This window comes from Cryptomeria japonica, chromosome 3 (assembly GCF_030272615.1).
Source record: "Cryptomeria japonica chromosome 3, Sugi_1.0, whole genome shotgun sequence".
Classification (NCBI taxonomy): Eukaryota; Viridiplantae; Streptophyta; class Pinopsida; order Cupressales; family Cupressaceae; genus Cryptomeria; species Cryptomeria japonica.
Window position 1 is genome coordinate 983,893,046 of NC_081407.1, and position 21,944 is coordinate 983,914,989.

Genomic DNA, 21,944 nt, shown 5'->3' on the forward strand with positions numbered 1-21,944 from the left:
TTATCATAAATCTTGTATATCGAACTCCAAAATTAAAATTAATCGATTGCTCTTTACTTACATGTATTCAAAATATTTTTCCATGAACTTATTTAAAGTGAAAAAGTTTAACGTGGAAGGTAACGAGGCGAGAGAGGCGAGAGAGTTAACACGTATCAATCACTATGCCACGTGTAAGAGGAATATGACTCCATCTATTTATGTTTCATCAAACAAAATATCATCTTCCGTGGCGAAGCCTTTCAAACGTTCCACAATATCCAGGAAGAGCGGTGTAAGCGGAAAAACAGTGCTATCGTTTAGGTACTTTTCATGCCTTTGCTTTAATTTCACTGCCATATCAAACTTTTCTTTTCTTTTCAATTTCTTTTATTTGATTCTCTTAGCTTTATATTACCTTCAACAAAATTCTTTTCTACCGAATTAACTTGAAAATGTAACAAGAAAAGATTGACATACCTGCAGAGCTGAAAGAGACTACAAAAGTTTTTAAACATATTCATTTGCAAACGTTTTGTTTATATGAGCATTAAAATGAAAGAAAAAGTTATAGTTTGATTTTTTTTTTTTTTATTTGAACCTGATTTTTATATCAATATGAGACTAATACAAATTTGAATGGAAGATCAAGAATCATGATTTAGTATTCGATCTTTTGAGAGATTTGAACTTGATTCTTATATTAACATGAGACTAATTCGAGTTTAAATGAAAGATCCAGAGTCAATTTAGAATTCTTTTCTTTTAGCGATTCGAAGTTGAGTCTCATATTAGTTCAGATTGATACAAAATTTAATGGAAGAGCAAAAGTCAATTTAGAATTCCATCCTTCTAAGGTTTGAACTTGAATCTTATATTAATATTAGATTAATATAAAAAATTTAATAAAAGACTAAGAGTCTTAACTTAGAAAACTATTTGAATTTAAATTTTTAAAATAAAAAATCATCACTTTAACTAGTTAACCTTTAACTGCTTCAACAAATTGTATATACCTACCATTTCATGCATCCTTAAAAAATATGGATAGCTTGAGAATTTAAAAACCCACCGGCCTCATTCATTGCACTAGGAACAACAAATGAGCAACAAGATTAAAACTGAAAGGTGAGAAATACCATAGAGAGATGTTGTTTCTTAATGTGTTTTGACCAATCTTCTATAGCTATCTTGGTATTACTTCTTTTGCAATGTCTTCTTATACATTTTTATGTGGGTGATTGGACAATGCTTCCCGTGACCAAATTTTGCTATGTGGGTGTAGTTGGCAATAATATCGTGTTTCCAAAATAACAATTAAAAGATTATTCACCACTTAACTAGCATAAATTTAATTTGGAATGCAAAAGATGGGTTAGAAGGTTAAAAGTTTAAAGAAGTGGAAAATGCTTAGAAGGTGAAAATCCTAAAGCTTATAGTCTTTTGGGTAGTTTATCTAAAAAAAAAATATTTAGAAATTGTATTTCAATTATTAAATTGTAGTTTATCTATTTGTTAAATCTACTTTTATTAAAATTAATTAGTTTCATACTTGTAAATTTACTAGAAATCCAAACTTTTTGAAAATAAAATTTTCTTCCAAGAAGTTTGGAGTGCATTGGAAATGATGAAACCATTCCAAAAAAAGCATCAACAAAATCTACATGATCCTCATAACTCAATGTCAAATATTGAACTCCAAACCAATAATAATGTCCCTCTTCAAGAAAGTTGGAGCTAACACAAATGTTGGAATGACAAAAAATGGGGACATTATAAATGTTGTTTTGCTATTCATCCCTTTCTAAGATATAGATCTAATGGTACCCACTTCTCAATTGATTCAATCTTGGAGAAATTCTTAGTACCAGCCAAACAGTCTATGACATCCATTCTAGGCAGTGAGTACCAACATTTTATTGTGATCTTATCAATGAATCTGGAATCCATACACATTCTGCATTCGCCTCCCAATTTAGGTGAGAGTAGAGCTAGTGTGGCACAAGGATTTACGCTTTCTATTTTGAACCCTTTTTGTAACAAGTGATTGATCTACCTTCTCATTTCCTTAGTTTATTTTGGAGATATTTTGTATGCAACTTGGTTACAAAGATTTGATCCTAGCACCGAATCAATGTGGTGTGTAATAACTTATGAGGGAGGTAAATCAATTGGTAGTTCTACTAGAGTTGTATCAAAATGCTCTATATCAACAATATTTGCACATTTGGTGGGGCTTGAATCCCACTATTTTATCTTTCTTCTCTCTAGGATAGGAAATAAAAAGTTCCTCCCTTGATTTCTTAGAGTGCACTAGAAATGATGAAACTACTCGCAAAAAAACATCAATGGGCTCTACATGGTCCTCATAACTCAGTCAACAATTGAACTCCAAACCGATAACGAAGTGACCCCTCTTCAAGAAAGTTGGAGCTAAAACAAATGTTGGAATGACAAAAATGGGGACATTACAAATATTCTTCCATTCACCCCTTTCTAAGATATAAATCTAACAGTACCCACTTCTCTATTCAATCCTGGAGAAATTCTTAGTACTAGCCAAGAAGTCTATGCTATCCATTCTAGGTAGTGAGTACCAACATTTTATTGTGATCATATCAATGAGTCTAGAATCCATACACATTTTCCATTTGCCTCCTAATTTAGGCGAGAGTGGAGTTGGTGTGTCACGAGGATTTTTTTTTTCTATTTTGAACCCTTTTTGTAACAAGTCATTGATCTACCTTCTCATTTCCTTAGTTTCTTTTGGAGATAATCTGTATGCAACTTGGTTACAAAGCTTTGATCCTAGCACCAAATCAATGTGATCATGTGTAATAACTTATGATGGAGGAAAACCAATTGGTAGTTCTACTAGAGTCATATAAGATGGCTCTATCAACAATATTTGAACATTTGGTTGGGCTTTTGATCACACTAGTTTATCTTGCTTCTCTCTATGATAGTAAATCAAAAGTTTCTCCATTGGTTTCCATACAAATTTCTTTAGATAACTTATTGATACAAGTGCCTGGCCTTTCATATATCTGTTCTACTTTCCATGGTTTTAAAAGATGTTTTATTCCTTCATTTTGTACCTCACAAGTATCCTCTCTACCGAGAAGGATTAGATTTTGGTCATATTGTTAGGGTCTATCCAATAGAAAAATAAATTAGTCAAGGTTGAAGAAAGAATACTAAAGTTGCAAGTTGTGATAGTTAGAGATTGTCAGAAGTTGATTAGGAGAGGTCATAGACTATTGAAAATACATTTCTATCAACCATTGATGGCATTAAGAGGCATGTGCTCATGTCCAAAAAGGCATGTTTTTCCCACACAACACACCCTAATTTCATTGATAAATTCAAGAATCCCCTTTATAAGATTCACGTGGCTTTGAATTATTTTGATCTTTATGCTTAGTGTATTTCCCTATTTCCTTTCAAGTTTAAATTCATGATTCATTCATTATCATCGAAGTTAGATCCATGAATTTTTATTATATTTATAGATATCCTACTAGTTATTTTCATGTCATGGCTCATAAGTTTATTCTTGGTCTCAAGAATGTTTTTGTGTTTATCTTATAGACGATGAGTCTTTATTATGCCCTCATGGAAAATTGCTTAGGATGAAATATATGCATGGCTATTTAAGGTTTATTCCTTTATATTTTATTATCATGAGGACTCAATATTAGTATTCACCCATGACTTATGAAATTAATTTATTTTCTCTCAATGATCGATACCAATGTTTAATCATGTGTTGTTCATTATTCCAATGATAGCTTCATCTTGAATCTAGTAGTGTTAAAAGGGCTAATAGTTTTGAGAAGTGTTGATTATAGGATCTTTCCTTTGATAAAACAATGCCATTGCATAAAATGTTAAATGGTTAATATCAATATTTTGTGGTTTGGTTTGTGAAATGTTAGTTTTATGAGTTAATTTGGAATGATAGGAGTTGTTGGTTCATTGAATTGAATGCATGTGTGCATGATTTATTTTGTTAAGAGGGACATTAAATGGATTAAAAAATATATATTTTTCCTCTAAGAAGATTGTGTAATCCTATCACAACATCACCATTTCTATGTGAATCCTGAATGAGAGCTTTATATGGAGAGGAAGGTTGTGAGTTTGAAAAGACTCACTATTGGCCCACATCAATTACATAAATCTTTTGAAAATTGAAGAGGAACAAACATAAAAAAATGATTTACGTGATTCAACAATTCACACCATCTCTTCCATTGTTGGATTTATTGGGAGTTCCCGAGCAATGGTTATTGTTGATTGATATGAAATCAATAGCAAGTTTGGTATCTCATACATCAACAATGATTGAGATCCTCCCAAGTAGTAATAGTTTTTGTTAAGGGCTGATCAATGGAATGTGATTGAGAAAAAGATAAATAATTTCTTTCAATCCATATAACCATGCCCTTCCATGGCATAATGAAGATGAGTTTGTGTAGATTCAATTGTTGCAAGATTTTTTGAACACTATTGGCATGATGTCAAGGAGGGTTCACAATATACATTGATTAGGAAAGAAAAGGGACCTATAGATTACAAGTGAGCATATCAAACACTATCAAAGGTTTATAGTATCAACAAAAGATCAATCCACTCATGACCATTGTTCACCTTGAATGAGCAACACATAAGCACAACCACTAATATAATTTAACATTTGAAATTTAAATGAACTATGTTTTATGAATCTAAATGCAAGGTTAATATAATTTGCAAGTGAATTGTACATTTTGAATTGTTAGCTAATAACTTGGCTATTGTTAATAGCCACAAACAAGTAACATGATAAACTATTTTCTAATTTATATGTATTTTTACAATATAAAATCATAACATAGAGTTGAAATGAAAAAAGAAAAAAAACCTGAAATAAAGGAATTTGTCAATAAGAAATCAACTTCAATCTTTTCAACCAAATAAGGAGAATTAATTACTACAACAAGTTAATATATAGTGTTACTTTGACATGATCATAAATGAAATTGATTTGGGTATTCAAATGTTAAAGTTATTAGTGACTTTTGAAAGGATTGTCAAGGAAAAAATTAAGTATATAATTTTAATTGTTTCTTTGGTGTTTGATACTTGTTCCACATGTTGTGATTTTTTAAAATGGATCTTGGTCTATTTTCACTATGTATGATCTTTTCTTAGTTCTATATTGTATTTCATAATGGAGATTAGTTCTTAACCCTTGATTTAGGCACATGTACCTAGATATAATGATCCTAGAAAGCCTCATGTAGCAAGATAAAATCCAATATCATCAAACCAAAGCATTAACTACTTGGTAAGAGACTTTGTAAGGAATATTGAGATATTATGGCAACATGATTAATATCATGTGTCGAGGTATGTGTGAATTGGGTGCTGTGTTATTGCTTGTGGAGTGCGTAGCTAAGGAATTTAATTATAAATAGATAGTGCACATTTTATTTATAAGTAACTAAGAAGGAGAATAACTCTTTAGAGCATGGGAAACCTTTTAATAATTAATGAACTTTATAAATAAAAGGGATTAGGTCTCTTCTTTCATTACGCATGCAAGTTCAAAGAAAAAATCTCTTCCTTGTCTACTAATTTTTTTTTTTAATTTTTTAATCCAAGACTAGTACTAGGGGTATAGACATAATGATAATTTGATCCTTCAAAGAATTGAAATTCCAATACATGTATTATTGAATGTGGTAGATGGTTTCAATTAATTAAATATTATTCAATAAATTAGGGAAAGCATGATTATTTTTTGAATATCATATACTAATAAATTTATTTAATTGGTAGGAACCTTATGTTGTATTTCCTTAGTTTCAAAGTATCATCTTAGATTAAATACACCCAAGCATGCCTAGACCAAGTGATTTAAAAAATTAGGAGAAATTTTTTTATTACAAGCAAGAAAACCATGTTCCACTCAATGTAAGTGAGTTGAAAAATGCACTAACAAATAGGTGCTAACTGGGATCCAAACTAGAACCTAAGACAATAACATAATGGAATTTTTTTATAGAGGGTGCTTTTGAACTCTTATTGTTGAATAGTTGGAATACTGAGAGTGGGGGGGGGGGGGGGGGGGGGTGAATAAGTTTTCCCTAAATCTTAAATACTCTTATTATTACTTTGCAGGTTCACATCAATTAGAATGCAATAGAAAGAAATGAATGATTAAATGAACAACCAAAGTAGAGATACCATCCACAACAACATACACAAGAGAACACCAAATTTTTTCGTGGAAACCCATTAGGGAAAAACCACAAAGAGGGTTAACTCTCAATATAATATAACTAGTTATAAAATATTGCAAATGCTTAGTGCAAGGCTCACTGCCAAAAGATGAAGGCTCACTACCAAAGGGATTGCTGCTTAAAAAGAAACAAATAAACAAAATGAATTGCTAAAGTTGCATCTCACATATGCATGGAATACAGTTCCCATTAAGCCCAATAGACATACTTCACACACTTCATTTGCTCTTCAGCTATCTACCTCAATCACATATCACATTTGATCACTATGTCACACTTATGCCTCTATATCTCTTCATTTCTCTATTTCTTGTATCTTCTATATATCTCATCAAAGGAATATATATATATATACCGATCCATATCTCAAGTCGACCATACATGCCTTACAAAGAAAAAATATTACACACTACCACAATATACTTCACACGTTTCATTTACATAGGTCGGCCAAGGATATAACAAAAGTTAATGCCAACTGGAATACACACATTATCCACAATTCTTAACCATGTCCCAAAACCGCAAAATAAAAAAACAATTAATTCAAGAAATATGGGTGTCTAGGACAAACTGTTCTGTCTCGGAGGAACAAAGCAACTAATAGAATGAACTGCCGAACCATGTATCTCACCTTTCAAAGATACCAAACATGTACAATCTAGAATATAGGTACATATAATATTCATGAGTGTACTACCCAAACCAAAAACCCATATCTGCAAATGTGGAGCAAAATATGATAAACAAAATCACAAAATTACCAAAGCAACAACAGTACGAGTCAACAAAAGTATGTTGACATCAATGACAATCGGTAGCCAACACAACATTATCCTTCATTAATGACAAGAATCCAACACTTATATCTTGCTTAGTACATATAATAGGATTGACAAAGGAAAACCTCAAACCTACCCAATTTTCTAGTAGTTAATCCTTTTGTAAATCCACTTGCTATCCCTCATAATCAATCAAGAATTGCCCTAACTACATGGTTGTAAGAGGCAATAATCTAAATATAGCAAGAGATATTAATTACTCATCAATAATACTAAGAGGTTCCTCCCAAAATATAAAAACAATGAGTTGGATTAGATAAGGAACACATTCAAGCCTCAAGTATGCTTTACTATGCTTGTAGATAAAGTATGATAATGTTACATGCCAAATGTTTTAATAAAATTTAAATCAATTTGCTTGTGATCTATACATCAACTTGCAATTGGTATTTACATATTTTGATTTACCAAAGAATGCTACGATGTTCCTCTCAAAATAAAAACATAACGAGTTAGATCAAATAATGAACATATTCGAGCCTCAAGTATGCTCTAGTATGCCTATAAAAAACGTATGAGAATGTTGCATGCCAAATATTGATACATTTTGGATGAATTTTCTTGTGATTTATACATCCAATTTTCATTGGTATCTACATATTCTTAATATTTTAACGGTTTTTGTTACATTTATGGTAGTTTATTGACCTCTAATCCTTTACCATCGAATTTTGTAACTAATAGGGAACCTGTTGAATTCATGAGAGTATCCAAAACATTGTTTCATACATTGTATACCATGTCATTGGAACCTTATGCACCAAGTATTGACATTTATATACAAGAGTATTTGAGGACCCTTTACTTATTAACCTCAAATTTCGTAAGAAGGGTGTTGATAATTACAAATTTATTTATGACATATAATGAGGCCATGAAAGTAGAGTGGCAATTAATTCCTCAAGGCTTTAGTGTAGAATCCTTGTCTTTACTAGGACAACGTGGTTCCTATAACTAAATACCATTCAAAAAATGACAATTTTGAATCAAATACCAAGTACTATGTATCCTAAGTAAACTTGAATCTTTCTTGGTAAACTAAATAATAGCTCCAGGATTTACAATCAACAAATCATTCTGGCATTCTTGAACAATAATGCATCATCAAACAATACCTCCAAACCTTTACTGTCGAATTTTGTAACTAATAGGGAACCTGTTGAATTATCTCTCTACTTCAAATCCCAGATCAAAAAAGATATAGAGAGTGGTGTATAAATTGAGTAATGTCATTCTTAACTTTAGAGATGAGTTCCCCAAAAATAAAGAAACAATTGACAATTGTGGGAGGACTTTTAATTTACTTGAAGAACAAATAGACAATGGAATGCTTGACCTAGCAATAAAATATTCTCTCCCCTATGTATAACCCATATGGTCCAATTCTAATGTAGGAGAATTATTAAATTTTGAAAGGAAATGAGATACATGTAAATGCTTCTTGCACTGATATTAGAGGAGAGTGTTGTGAAAATTTAGCGAATTACAATTGAGAAAAAATAGAAACACATAAAAAAATAAGAAATATACCACAAAGTTTATGTGGGTAAATATTTTGTGGAGAAAAAAGCCCAACTTCAAAAACACAAACGCTTGTATTTATTAACAAAAAACCACTATTACAATCGAATTACAAGGTTATGACTCTTCAAGAGTATCAACAACGCCAAATTTAGGAGTAATTTTGGTAGCTAATAGTATCGACAAATATACCTACTAAACCCATACACTACTCCATGCTAGGCACCAATATATGAGAGATGAACAAACTAGAAATCGTCATATGGTTTTGGAAAACTATTCGCAAACCCAAAGGAGTTATGTAATCCAAGTGGTCAAGGAACACATTAACACCCTCCTTGGTATTTGTCTTATATGTTAGTTTTAGCATATTCATTACATGCCATATGTCATAAACAATAATATTTGATCACCCAAAATTGGGAAGCTTGTTTTGTCTTCATTCTCCCATAAAAAATTCTCATTAACAATTTTTTATATATCCTCACACATCATAAGAATATTTCATAAATGGATTCATTTATGATAACTGAAGGCTCTTACATGCTTTCCAAGATGCTAACACATGACCAAGAGTGCCACCTCAATCTAGGATTCCTACTTTATGTGAAAAAAATCACTAAAGATGAACAATAGTGTCATCTTAAAATGGGATGCCAACTTCCCATGTGAGGACAAAACACTAAAGCCAAAATAGATAATTCAAACAAGTTATCAAATATTAGCATTAGGAATACAAGGTTGACACATCTTTTCCCAACATTCTTCGACTTTTTCAACACCTAGCAAGAGAAAAAGGGAAACATCCAACATTGAAATCTGACAAAAAGGGACCATGAGGGATTTAGAATCAATTCACTACCTAAGATTCTTTGTTCTCATGAGCTTTATCAAAGTATCAACCTTCTCTAGCATCACCTTCCCATTCTCTACCTTGTCATGAACAAAATGGTACTAGAAGTTGGAAGTTCAAATTTGTGTCACTTTTATGAAAGAAATAGCCAATATTGATCTAACTATTTAACTCGAATCACTAGTAATCGATGCATAGTTTGAACATTAAAATGATGTAAACTAATGAAATGTAGATTTTTAATGTATATTATATTTGTATTTTGAAATAAAAATAAATAAAAATATTTTAATATAATTTTTGTAAAATTTATACAATTTTGTTGCTGATAAATGTTGAAAAATAAGGTTAAGTGGAATGCAAATTTTTATATAGTAATTTTTCTATTTTATTAAATTTTTTTTATTCATAATTAAAATTTTAGTATATGAAATATTTTTTTCCCATTTTGATATATGTTTTTAAAATAAATCCTGAAACTTATGTGCACTAAAAAGCCAAATTTTTCAAGAAGACACAAATTTTTGTCTTAACTAGTTTTTCCAACATAGGAAAAAACATATCATCTTGACATGGAATCTCTCCTCTAGTGCATCATTTTTTTTTAAATTAAAATTTTCAAACAATTTCTTTTTTTGAAAAAGTAGCCCCAAAGTGATGCTACATATACATTTAGTGGACACTTTCAGTTGAAAAAGTTGTGGCCCGAATATAATTTAGCTAAAGTGAATTACAACATATGTTTGACAAAAATTGACTTTAGATAAAAAATGCTTAAATTAATTTATGTTGACAAGTTGGTTTAAAGTGGACATAGCTTTGAATTTATACCCTAGACATCAATGAGCTTCATCCTCACATGAAATGTCAAGTTATTTTCTAAACATATGAAACTCTAACTATCACATAGAATGTAATAGCTCATGAATTTATCTTCACATCTTATAAAAAATGCTTAATCTTGATGGATTCCTTACAAGCATGAGTATTTTCATGTACTCTACTTTTATAGTGAACATGTTGGCAACAAGGCAACAAACTGAGAGTGGGGGGGGGTGGGGTGGGGGGTGAATCGGTTTGCTCACAAACTTTAATCAATTCAAACACAACTTCAGATCCGATTATTAACAATGAAAGCACAAATCAACACCACATCAATAACACACATAACACCAAGATTTTTGATGTGGAAAACCCAATTAAGGGAAAAATCCGATGGGAACCTACCCACGATGAGATGATACCCTGTTAGAAGTATATGAAATATTACAATGAGGAATGCACATGCATTCGGCCACACTACGTAGAGCTCACTGCTCAAATTAGATAATAAGAAGGGCTACAACCTTGAGGAATAATCACTATCTTACAAAAACATTTGGATTACATCCGGAAGATCATGAACTGATAGAATAGCATCTCCTCATGCCTGGTTACAGTTCCGGTTTAAGCACACATTCTAATCTGCTCTACCACACACTTCTTCACACTAACAAAGATCAAAACACTTGTTTGCAAACTTATCCGATCACACACACTCGTAGATACCACACAGATACATCCTACAAATGATTATTACATATATTTATACAAATCAACCTATATTTCAAGGTCAACTCAATGACATCACAAATAACAAGAATATAACCACATGTACGCTACAACAACACATGTAGATGAAAACAATGTCATCTAAGATGTAGTATGGAACTAAATTAGCATCGCAAACAAGGAACACATCCAAGAATTACGCCATGAACATCCACAACATGCTACAATCATCATGAATGTCGCATAACACGAAGAACACCACCAAATCAATAACGCGCACAACGATCAATGCAAACCATCAACACAGATATGACACGCTCTAGAAACATCCACAAGCATCATGAATTACCACAACAACCACAACATCACCACTTACTAGAATCTTCATCATCATTATACCGAACCACAAGAACTCTTACTATAATGACTGTCAAACTCAAAGATTCACTTGCGGACCTCCAAATTATGAACCATCTGAATTGAGGACACATATGAATGTCCCAAACACTCTTCCAAATACGCAAACCAAGATATTGCAATTCCTGAGCATTGTGGAGAAAAATACAGAACACTGATCAACATTGAACAACTAAAATACCAGCGCAATACTGGATCTCATAACTTGATCAAATCATCATGCTGACCACTGAAAATTTAGCTAAATCAGCTAAAGATACATATCTCAAAACCCTTTGATCTGCAACAACTCATCTGCAACACATTGACCAAACCAATTCAATCAATCTAACTGCAACACTGAAACACAAATGAATATGTTGACATCAATGACAACACATCATTCCAACAAACTTCTCAACAATATCCAACAAAACAAAACAACCACAACCTACTACTTACTCATTAAATTGATAGTACCACCAAATATAGTGAAAACATTACCATTAGTGGATCTCCTATTAACATCACCATCCTATCCTGAAAAAAAACTATAAATAGTCATTGAATGTTTCTCCCTTTTATAACAATTGTGATAACAAATGGAGTATTCAAAGGTATTTTGCAAAAAAATAAAGATGCACTACACTACATGCCAATCATGTTGCCTAAGATTGGCTATGAAACAAATAATGAATCCTACTACTTGGACAATGCTTGGTTTCATAAATAGCATAACATGTACATTCTGTTGGCTTGATGATGACGTTTTGATGTAATAAGTTGAATGATGAATTGTTTTATGTTGTCATTGATGGCAACTATGTTTTGATAGTCATCTAAGTCTTTTAGGCCAACTGGTAAAGCATAACCGTTAGAGAAGATAGTTTACCAATGAACCGACAAATAGGACTTCAACTGGTAAACAAGAATAGAGTTGTATTCAAGCAACTGGTATGAGCGATCAATGAAGAGTTAGGTGATGCGGTTTTCTAGGAGTGCTGGAGATTGTATCATGTAGCTGTGTTTCATACCGCAACAGTAGATTCATCTGGATGAGCGAGTTATGTTGTAAAGAGTAGTCAATCATGAAGAACAACTAACCGGTAGAACAAAGTCACTAAGATTGGTAAACCGATACACATTATGTTTTATTTTTGAGTTGTTATGTCGGTGGCTGACATAAGTAAATCATGTAGTGCAAGATTGTCCAGATTCATTGAACCTAGGAAATTATTCCAAGGTTGTTAGCCGACTAAGTTGATGCTTATAAAAAGTCTAATGAGTTATGAGATGGAGTATGAGATCATGAGCGAAGATTGAGAGTTTGATTGTGTGGTAATTTGAGAAGCTCTATATAGATGTGTTGTTGATGTATTGAGCAGAATTGAACCAAATCTTATCAAGCACATAGGTGCTACATGCAAATCATTTTACTATTGTTCTCCTAATAGTTGTAGTAGTCAAATCCCCTAACCGGGTAGGTCCTAACAGGCCTAAAATTGTAAATCCCCTAACAGGGTAGCTCATTAACTTGAGTCTAAATCCTCTTGCGAGGTTGCTCCAAACAGGGCAAATCTTTTAACAGGGTTGAGGTAAATCCCTTAACCGGGTGACTCCTAACAAGGTCTGCTCCTAATTGGGCATATTTGTAAGACCTTAATTGGTCAAATATTTCTATTCCAGAGACAATGGATCTTGTGGGTATTAAATCCCACTGTGGTTTTTCCCTTTTGGGTTTCCACGTATAAATATTTGTGTTATGTGGAGCTTGATATATTGGGTTCTAGCTTGTGTGGTGATATTTCTTTTCTGTTTATTAAGCTTTAAGTTATTTAAAGTGGTGATCATATTTGTGTTATTGTTTTTGCTTGCATTGATTCACCCCCCCTCTCAGTGCATTATAAGTTTATCACATTTAGTCCAAATTGCAACATCGTAAGGTACTATATATGTATCCTCCATCTCACTAGAAATTAGGCAATACTATATTGATAACTTAGTTCCCATCATAATAAGAACACACAGTGCTTAATAAGTTGTCATATTGAATCTCTCCAACATTATGTTCACATTTTTTTTATTCAACCAAAGTTTTATATTAGCTCCATCTCTTCTAATCTCCATACTTGAGAAAAACCTATCAACTCCTAAGTCTTGGGAGTGCCTAAAATATACATCCTCCCACCCACCCTCAGCAGGGTGGGGGGGGGGGGGAATCATAGTTCCCTTGAGCATGTTATGTATACTCTAATTTGGGAGGTGCTTCCTACCGCAACCTAATTCCAACTAGAAAAAGTAGGGCCACATTTGCTTCTAGCTAGATGGATAGACAAATGCCCATAGAATAGTAGGGTCCATCCTACTACATGTGTACCCATCTATCTAGTGCTAGAAGGTAGAAGTGTACCAACTAATCTATCAGTCGTATCACATATATAATCAAACCAGTGTATGGTTCTTCTATTGAGGGTATCTATCTTGTGAGAAGTGTACCCATACCCATCTATCATATCAAATAGTACTGATAGTTGAGACTTTAATTACCAAAGCGCTCCCTTATTGTTACTAAAAGACAACATATAATGTGATAACAAGCACTCGTTGTCCATCTTGCAATAGGTGCAATTATCAAATTTGGATCTCAAAAATATAAATCCAAACACAAAAGAATCAAATTCTCATACCACATCCTAGGAGATTTCTTTTAAGACCATATATATATTTCTTTAACTTTAAAGCAAATTCAATTTACCTTTTCAATGTAGTGCTTTAGCTATGTCTTGTAAATTTCTTCCTCTAAATCACCATGAAGAAAATTTATCTTCACATCCATTTTCTTAACCTCAAGATCAAAGGTTGCTACAATAGATAGTCAAAATTGAATCGATGTCAACTTACCAACTGCAAAGAATATCTCACAATAGTCAGTTTACTCAACCTTGGAATATTCCTTTCCAACCAATTTTACCTTGTTGTTTTAAACACTATCATCTAAACATTATTTCTTTTAAATGCCCATTTCCATCCAACATTGTTTTGTCCATTAGGAAAAGGTACTAAGTCTTGTGTATCATTTTTCTTCAATGCACCCATCTCCTCATCCTTTACACTTCCCAAAATTGCATCATTTATACCTATAGCCTCCTTCATATTCCTAGTCTCTTTAATATTAGTAATCAAAGTAAAAAGTACATCTAATTAGGGATGTATAGTTGTTGTCTTTTCCAATTGGACCTTTTTAAAGACTAAGGTGGAGGTTCATTTCATCTTTTAAACTATCTAAGATTTCTTGGACTCAATAGGCCATTTATGAGATTTCCATTCAACCTTCATAGTCTTGAGAAGTAGTTGAATCACATCTTCCTTTTTATCATTCTCTAATTCCAATACTTTGTAATATGGCTTAACTTGTCTATATATAATGCTTTTTCTATTAAAAAAAATCTTGATCATGGGATCCCAAAGTAAATATATTTTACATTTTTTTTCTCCAATTTATACTTCTTCTTAATGATATGTTTATGTGCATCATAAACAAAGACTAAAAAATGTCTCAATGAGGTGTTTTTTTCCAACCACACCTCTATAGGTGTCTTCTCAACAAGAGTTGATACAAAGACTTGTTTACTAGGTAAAAAACCATGACAAGTACTTTTTCCAAAAAAAAATTGTTCCAATTTAAATGGACACTAATCATACTCCTAGCCTTCTCCTTTGACGTCATATTTATTCCTTATGCAACTCCATTATTTTGAGAGGCGTGTGGAATTTGTTTTGCCTTTGTATGTTGTGATCATCACACATTTTTAAAAACAATGCTAGACAAAACTTGCCACCATTATAAGTCTTCAAAATATTAATTTTCTTACTAGTCTAATTTTCTACAATAAATTTAAACTCTTTAAAATGACTAAAGAATTCAAATTTATTTTGGAAATATACCCATATCCATCTAATATTATCAAAATTGAAAAGATACATAATAAACAAATTTTGAAATCAAAGGAACATTAATAGGACCAAAAACGTAAGAATTTATCCAAGTCCAATATCCTAAAATATATGAGAAGTAGAGTAAAACTAAACATGGTTATTTTATCTATATACACAATTTTGATAGAAATTACATTTAAGGTTACAATCATTAACTATTCAACATGATTTTTATATTTTAGGGTGCTTAAACCCTTCTAACCTATGTGATCCATCTTGAAGCAGTCATCGGTGAGGAGGGACCTCAAAGAGATCAATCCGGACCGGCCAGCAAGAGTAAACACAATGAAAACACAAAGATATGATGGAGGCAATTCAGAATAGGTAGTTTTATTTCATGAAAATTGATTACTTCCAACCGGTAACAATTAGGTTACAACATACCGGCTCATAGGCCTAGTAGAACATACAAAATAGGTCACAATTAGGACCTTGAATCTTGATATCTATCTTCTATGCACAGTTTAGCTACTTGATTCTCTAATTGATTACATTCTAATGCACAATTACAATTATATATATATCGATCCAAAGGATGAAACGTAGATTGCGGGAAAAGATCGACCACACACCAAGGAACATCTAAATCAATGCCTAAGGCTCCGCAAGCTTCGGAAGGGGTTATAGTAGATCACCAAAATAGGTCTAGGCAACCGGTAACAAGAACTGTCAACTGGTAATAGGAAACTGTCAAGAAAATCGATAGAGATATCTTGCCGGAAAATTATCCAAATGCAATGCGGTTTGGAAACAAGAAAGATGATCAAGTCTTCAAGTAGAATCCAACTCCACAGGATCCGGTGAGCCAAAACTGGGACACATAGAAACAAAAGATGAAACTGCAAACAAAAAGAAAAATAAAAACAAAATATTTTTGGTTGATTCAAGATTGCTATGAACTGGGGATTCTCTTGCATTAGACATCCGAGGTTATTGAAAAAGTGAGCCTCTCACTTTGTCGGGGTCAGAGGGAAACCAAGGTGGTCGACCTCTGCTTGAAAAATCCAAGATGAATCTTTAACTGGTTTGTCCTTCCACTTCACAAGATATTCCTTATACTGACTGCTTCGGGTACTATGCCCAATCCTACTACCCAAAATCTATTCAATCTGATCTGGTTCCTTCAGGGGAAAATGTTTCTTCAAGTCTGCAACACTATTCTCACTAAATTTTGGTTCATGATACTCATGAAGATCTGCAATGTTAAACATTGGTGAAATACTTAGACTATCTGGTAACTCCACTTCATATGCATTTCTAGAACTGAACTCTCCCAAAATCCTGCAAGTTCCAAACTTCTTCATCTGTAACTTGTTATAAGTTCCAACCGGGAATGTCTCTTTTCTCAGATATACCACCACTTCATCGCCAACTTCAAATTACTTATGTCTCCTCTACTCATCTTACTTCTCCTTATACTTGTAGTTCATGACTTCCAATTGTTGCTTAACCTGAACATGCAATGCTGCCATGTGATCTGCAAAGTCTTATGTTTCTGAACTTCTCCAGTCTTCACTGCTAATGTCTCTCAATTCTGATATACCTCTAGGGTGCACTCCAGTAACAATATCAAAAGGTGTTCTTCCGGTACTTCTATTCACTGAATTGTTGTAGGCAAACTTTGCTTTTGCAAGGATCAAATCCCAACTTCCAGTTTTATCTCCCTTTGAACATCTCAACAAATTTCCCAAACTTTGATTAACAACTTCTGTCTGTCCATCAGTTTGTGGTTGAAAAGTTGAACTGAACTTCAAATATGTCTTCATCTTCTTCCAAAGTGTTCTCCAAAAATAGCCAAAAAACTTAATGTCTCTATCTGAAACTATGCTCTTAGGTAATCCATGCAACCTTACCACTTTCTTGAAAAATAGGTCTACTACATACAATGTATCTCGTGTCTTCTTACAAGGTATGAAATGAGCCATCTTCAAGAATCCATCCACTACCACAAATATAGAATCATTCCCTCTTGGTGTCTTAGGCAATCCAAGTACACAATCCATGCTTTTATCCTTCGAAGGTCTTACTAGTACTGTCAAAGTTTTATATAATCCCACATTCTGACTACTACCCTTTGCAACTTGACGAACTCTACAACTCTGAACATATCTCTTAACATCCTTATGAATCTGGGGCCAAAAGTACTGCTCACTCACCAATGCTACTGTTTTGTCAATGCCAAAATGTCCAGCTAGTCCTCCATTGTGTTTCTCCTTTACCAGATTCTCCCTCATAGAACTCTTAGGTATGCACAATTGAACTCCTCTGAATAACATCCCATCCTAAATGAAGTAATCCAACCACTTGCTTTTATCTACCATAACCAGTTCTCTACATGCTTTCCAAGGTTTTGCAAAATTCGGGTCATCAACATACAAGGTCTTCAAATCTTCAAATACCAATACTGTCACTCTCATCTCTATCAACAAATTCCTTCTCCTACTCAATGCATCAACAAATTTGTTAGATTTCCCACTTCCATTCTTCAACACAAAGGTGTAACTCTGCAAGAATTCTACCCATCTCATATGTCTCTAATTTAACTTACTCTGACTGTTCAAATACTGCAAAGCTTGATGATCCTTATACAACACAAACTCCTTAGGCAACAAATAATGTCTCCACTTCTTCAAGGCTTGAACTATGCAATAAAACTCCTGATCATACACTGAATATCTCCTCTGGGCATTATTAAATTTCTCACTAAAATAAGATACTTCTCTCCCTTCCCGACTCAAGACTACTCCTATTGTTGCTCCACTTGCATCACAATCCACTTGAAATACTTTATTGAAATCCGATAAAGCTAACACAGACTACTCAGTTATTTTCTGTTCTATAGTTCATAACTTTTGTTTTCTCTGGTGGTCCACTTGAATTCCTTTCGATCTCCTCTCATGGTCTTAGTCATGGGGTTACAAACTTAACTAAAATTTATGATAAACTTCTGGTAAAAACTAGCCAATCCATGAAATGATTTTACCTCTCCAATGCTTTCTGGTGTAGGCCATTCAACAATTACTTTCACTTTCTCAGGGTCCATCTTCAAACCATCCTTAGATATCACAAATCCCAAATAGACTAACTCATCCTTCATGAAAGTACACTTCTTGATATTGATCAACAACTTCTCTTCTCTCAACCTCTGCAAAACTTGTCTTAACTGCAACAAATGCTCCCCTTTTTGTCATATTGAAAATCAGAATGTCATCCAAATACACAACAAAAAACTTACCCAGGAATTTTTTCTATACCTCATTCATCAACCTCATGAAAGTACTCGGTGCATTAGTCAATACAAAAGGCATCACCAACCATTCATATAGTCCTTCATTTGTCTTAAATGTTGTATTCCACTCATCACCTTCTCTGATCCTGATATGATGATATCCACTCTTTAAATCTATCTTTGTAAAGTATTTTGTTCCACTCAAACATTCCATTATGTCATCCATCCTAGGCGAAGGAAACCATTATTTCACTGTGATCTTGTTTATTGCTCTAGAATCAGTACACATTCTCCACTCTCCATTCTTCTTAGGTGCTAATACTGCTGGTACTGCACAAGGGCTCAAACTCTCCCTGATCAAACCTTTCTTCAACAACTCCTGCACTTGTCTATTCAGTTCTTCATTCTCTCTCGGTGTCAACCGGTGTGCAAATTTGTTAGGCAAACTAGCTCCAGGAACCAAGTCCATGCAATGACTAATACTTCTCACAGGTGACAATCCATTAGGTACATTATTTGAAATGATGTCCTCATATTCTATCAACAAATCTGTTATCTCTTCTGGGTGTTCTCCTTCTGGTTCCAGTTTCTCAGTCTTCTTAGGAATTAAGGCAAAACACACATTCTCATGTCTTAGTCCATCCAAGAATTTACTTCCATCTACCAAACAGATTCTAGCATTTGTATAGACTTCATTCTTCAAAAGTTCCTCCAAGGGTAACAAGGTTTGCTTCATCCCATTGACCACAATAGTGTATGTATTCTTCCTCCCATTATGTATTGACTATCTATCAAACTACCAAGGTCTACCCAATAAAAGGTGACAAATATCCATAGGCATAATATCACACAAGACTTCATCATGATAATTCCCAATTTTCAATTTCACCAAACATTGTTCACTTACTAACAACTTATGTTCATCGTGAATCCATGCTATCTGATAAGGCTTAGGGTATTTCAATCTCTCCAATTTCAACTTATTCACCATTTCTTCTTAAACAAGATTATCTGAACTACCACTATCAATAACAACTTTACAACACTTACTGGATACCTTAAATCTGGTCTTGAACAGATTCTTCCTCTGCAAGGGCTCTTCATCTCCTTCAGTATGACACAAAGCTCTCCTCATCACCAATAGTTCTCCATCTTCCGGTTTGGTTTTCTTCCACCATTGCTTCTCTTTCGGTAGTTTCTGTCTTCTTACATTCGAATGCACGATGTCCTTCTCCTCCAAACTTAAAGCAGGTTCCTCCTAAATGTCCTCTTGTCTTGCCTTCCAAAATTCTCATTCCAGTAACCATCTGGTTCTCTCCTCCGGTAGAAATTTCTATCATCCTTCAGGTATGAATTACCTTCTTTTCTCACTTCCTTGTCCTTTCTTTGATCTGTATTGGTTCCTCTTCCTCTGGTATATCCTCTTCCTCCTTGAAATCTCCCTCCGGTAAACCTTCCACCTCTACCTCTCTACCTTTGCTCATGTCTTTTGTTTAACTTCTCTTCCCCTTTAAGGGAATACTAGTAAGCCTCTTCAACACTCTCCAATTTGATCAAACTCAGTTCATCTTGTATAGACATCCTCAATGCATTCAAATATCTTGCAACTTGTTCAAATTCATAATCAACATGTTTGGATCTGATATTCAACTTGTAGAATGCTTCGGTGTACCCCTTCACACTAGATTCCTTCTCTCTCAAATTCTGCAACTTCCGGAACAGATCCACTTGATAATTCGCCAACACAAACTTCAATTACCTAGTAGTCATCTGATCCCATGTCTTGATATTCTCTTTACTTCTTCTCTTTCTACCAACTTGCAAATGCTCCTGCTAAAGAGATGCATGACCTTTCAACTAGATACAAGCATATTTCACCTTCCTCTCTTCTGCAATGTTTTCAAAATTAAAATACATCTCCATCTCCGAGATCCAATCCATCAATTCATCTAAATCTAACTTCCCATCATATTCTAGTGGGGTAAAATGAGGTTTAGTATTTGCCCAACTCAAAACCCTCAAAAACCTTTCCTCATCCGGATCAACCGCCGGTAGGTTTGCTTGTTTTGTCGGGGCTTCTTCTCCTTCATCTTCACTTACATCTTCAATATGTCAACCTCTTCTCTGGGCTGTCTCCATGACTTCCAACCGGTCTTCTATACCTTGCAACATCTCCATCATAGTAGGGTCTACATTCCCACACCCTCCACCATTCCTAGCTCCTCTTCGCACCATCGTTCATGCTAGTCCCCTGCATTTGTAGGTCAGATCCGCAATCCGCCACCCTCCAACAAAATTTCAGGACACGCAACCTTTGGAACAAAACTTCGCTCTGATACCACTTGAAGCAGTCACCGGTGAGGAGGGACCTCAAAGAGATCAATTTGGACCAATCAACAAGAGTAAACACAAGGGAAACACAAAGATATGATGGAGGCAATGCAGAACAGGTTGTTTTGTTTCATGAAAATTGATTACATCCAACCGGTAACAACCGGGTTACAACATACCGGCTCATAGGCCTAGTAGAACATACAAAATAGGTCACAATCAGGACCTTGATCCTTGACATCTATCTTCTATGCACAATCTAGCTACTTGATTCTCTGATTGATTACATTCTAATGCACAATTACAATTATATATATCGATCCAAAGGATGAAATGTAGATTGTGGAAAAAGGTCGGCCACACACCAAGGAACATCAAAATCAATGCCCAAGGCTCCGCAAGCTTCAGAAGGGGTTTCGATGGATCACCAAAATAGGTCCAGGCAACCGGTAATGAGAATTGCCAACCGGTAACAAGAAACTGTCAAGGAAATCGATAGCAATATCTTGCCAGAAAAAGATCCAAAAGTGATGCAGTCTAGAAGCAAGAAAGATGATCAAGTCTTCAAGAAGAATCCAACTCCACAGGATCCGGTGAGCCAAAACTGGGACACACAGAAAGGAAAATTGAAACTGCAAACATAAAGCAAAACAAAAAGGAAAATGTTTTTGGTTGATGCAAAATTGCTATGAACCGGGGATGCTCCTGCATCACATATTTTGGTGCTATAGCAGTGCCTTCTATTCTAGTATCTTAGTCTCTATACCATGAGCATTCTTAGGTACACATAATGGATGCAATGTGAATATTTGCTATTAGTTCCAATGGTGAAGATATGAATTCTATAATTCTCTTGATTGTAGGAACAAACTGAATATTGTATTGAAATATGCATGCATCAAGTAGAAAAAGAATACCAATTGAACACCAACATAGCCTCTCTCATCATCTTTCAC

At 33.9% G+C, this 21,944-nt stretch overlaps 1 protein-coding gene across 1 annotated transcript in view; it reads left to right on the forward strand.

Annotated features, from left to right (window-relative positions):
• The first annotated feature begins 233 nt into the window (after positions 1-233).
• Positions 234-21,944, forward strand: part of LOC131076191 (probable protein phosphatase 2C 20) — a 30,633-nt gene continuing 8,922 nt past the window's right edge. The window contains exon 1 of the mRNA XM_058013241.2: positions 234-303. The gene's annotated coding sequence lies outside the window, so the exon portion shown is untranslated. The remainder of the gene's footprint in view (positions 304-21,944) is intronic.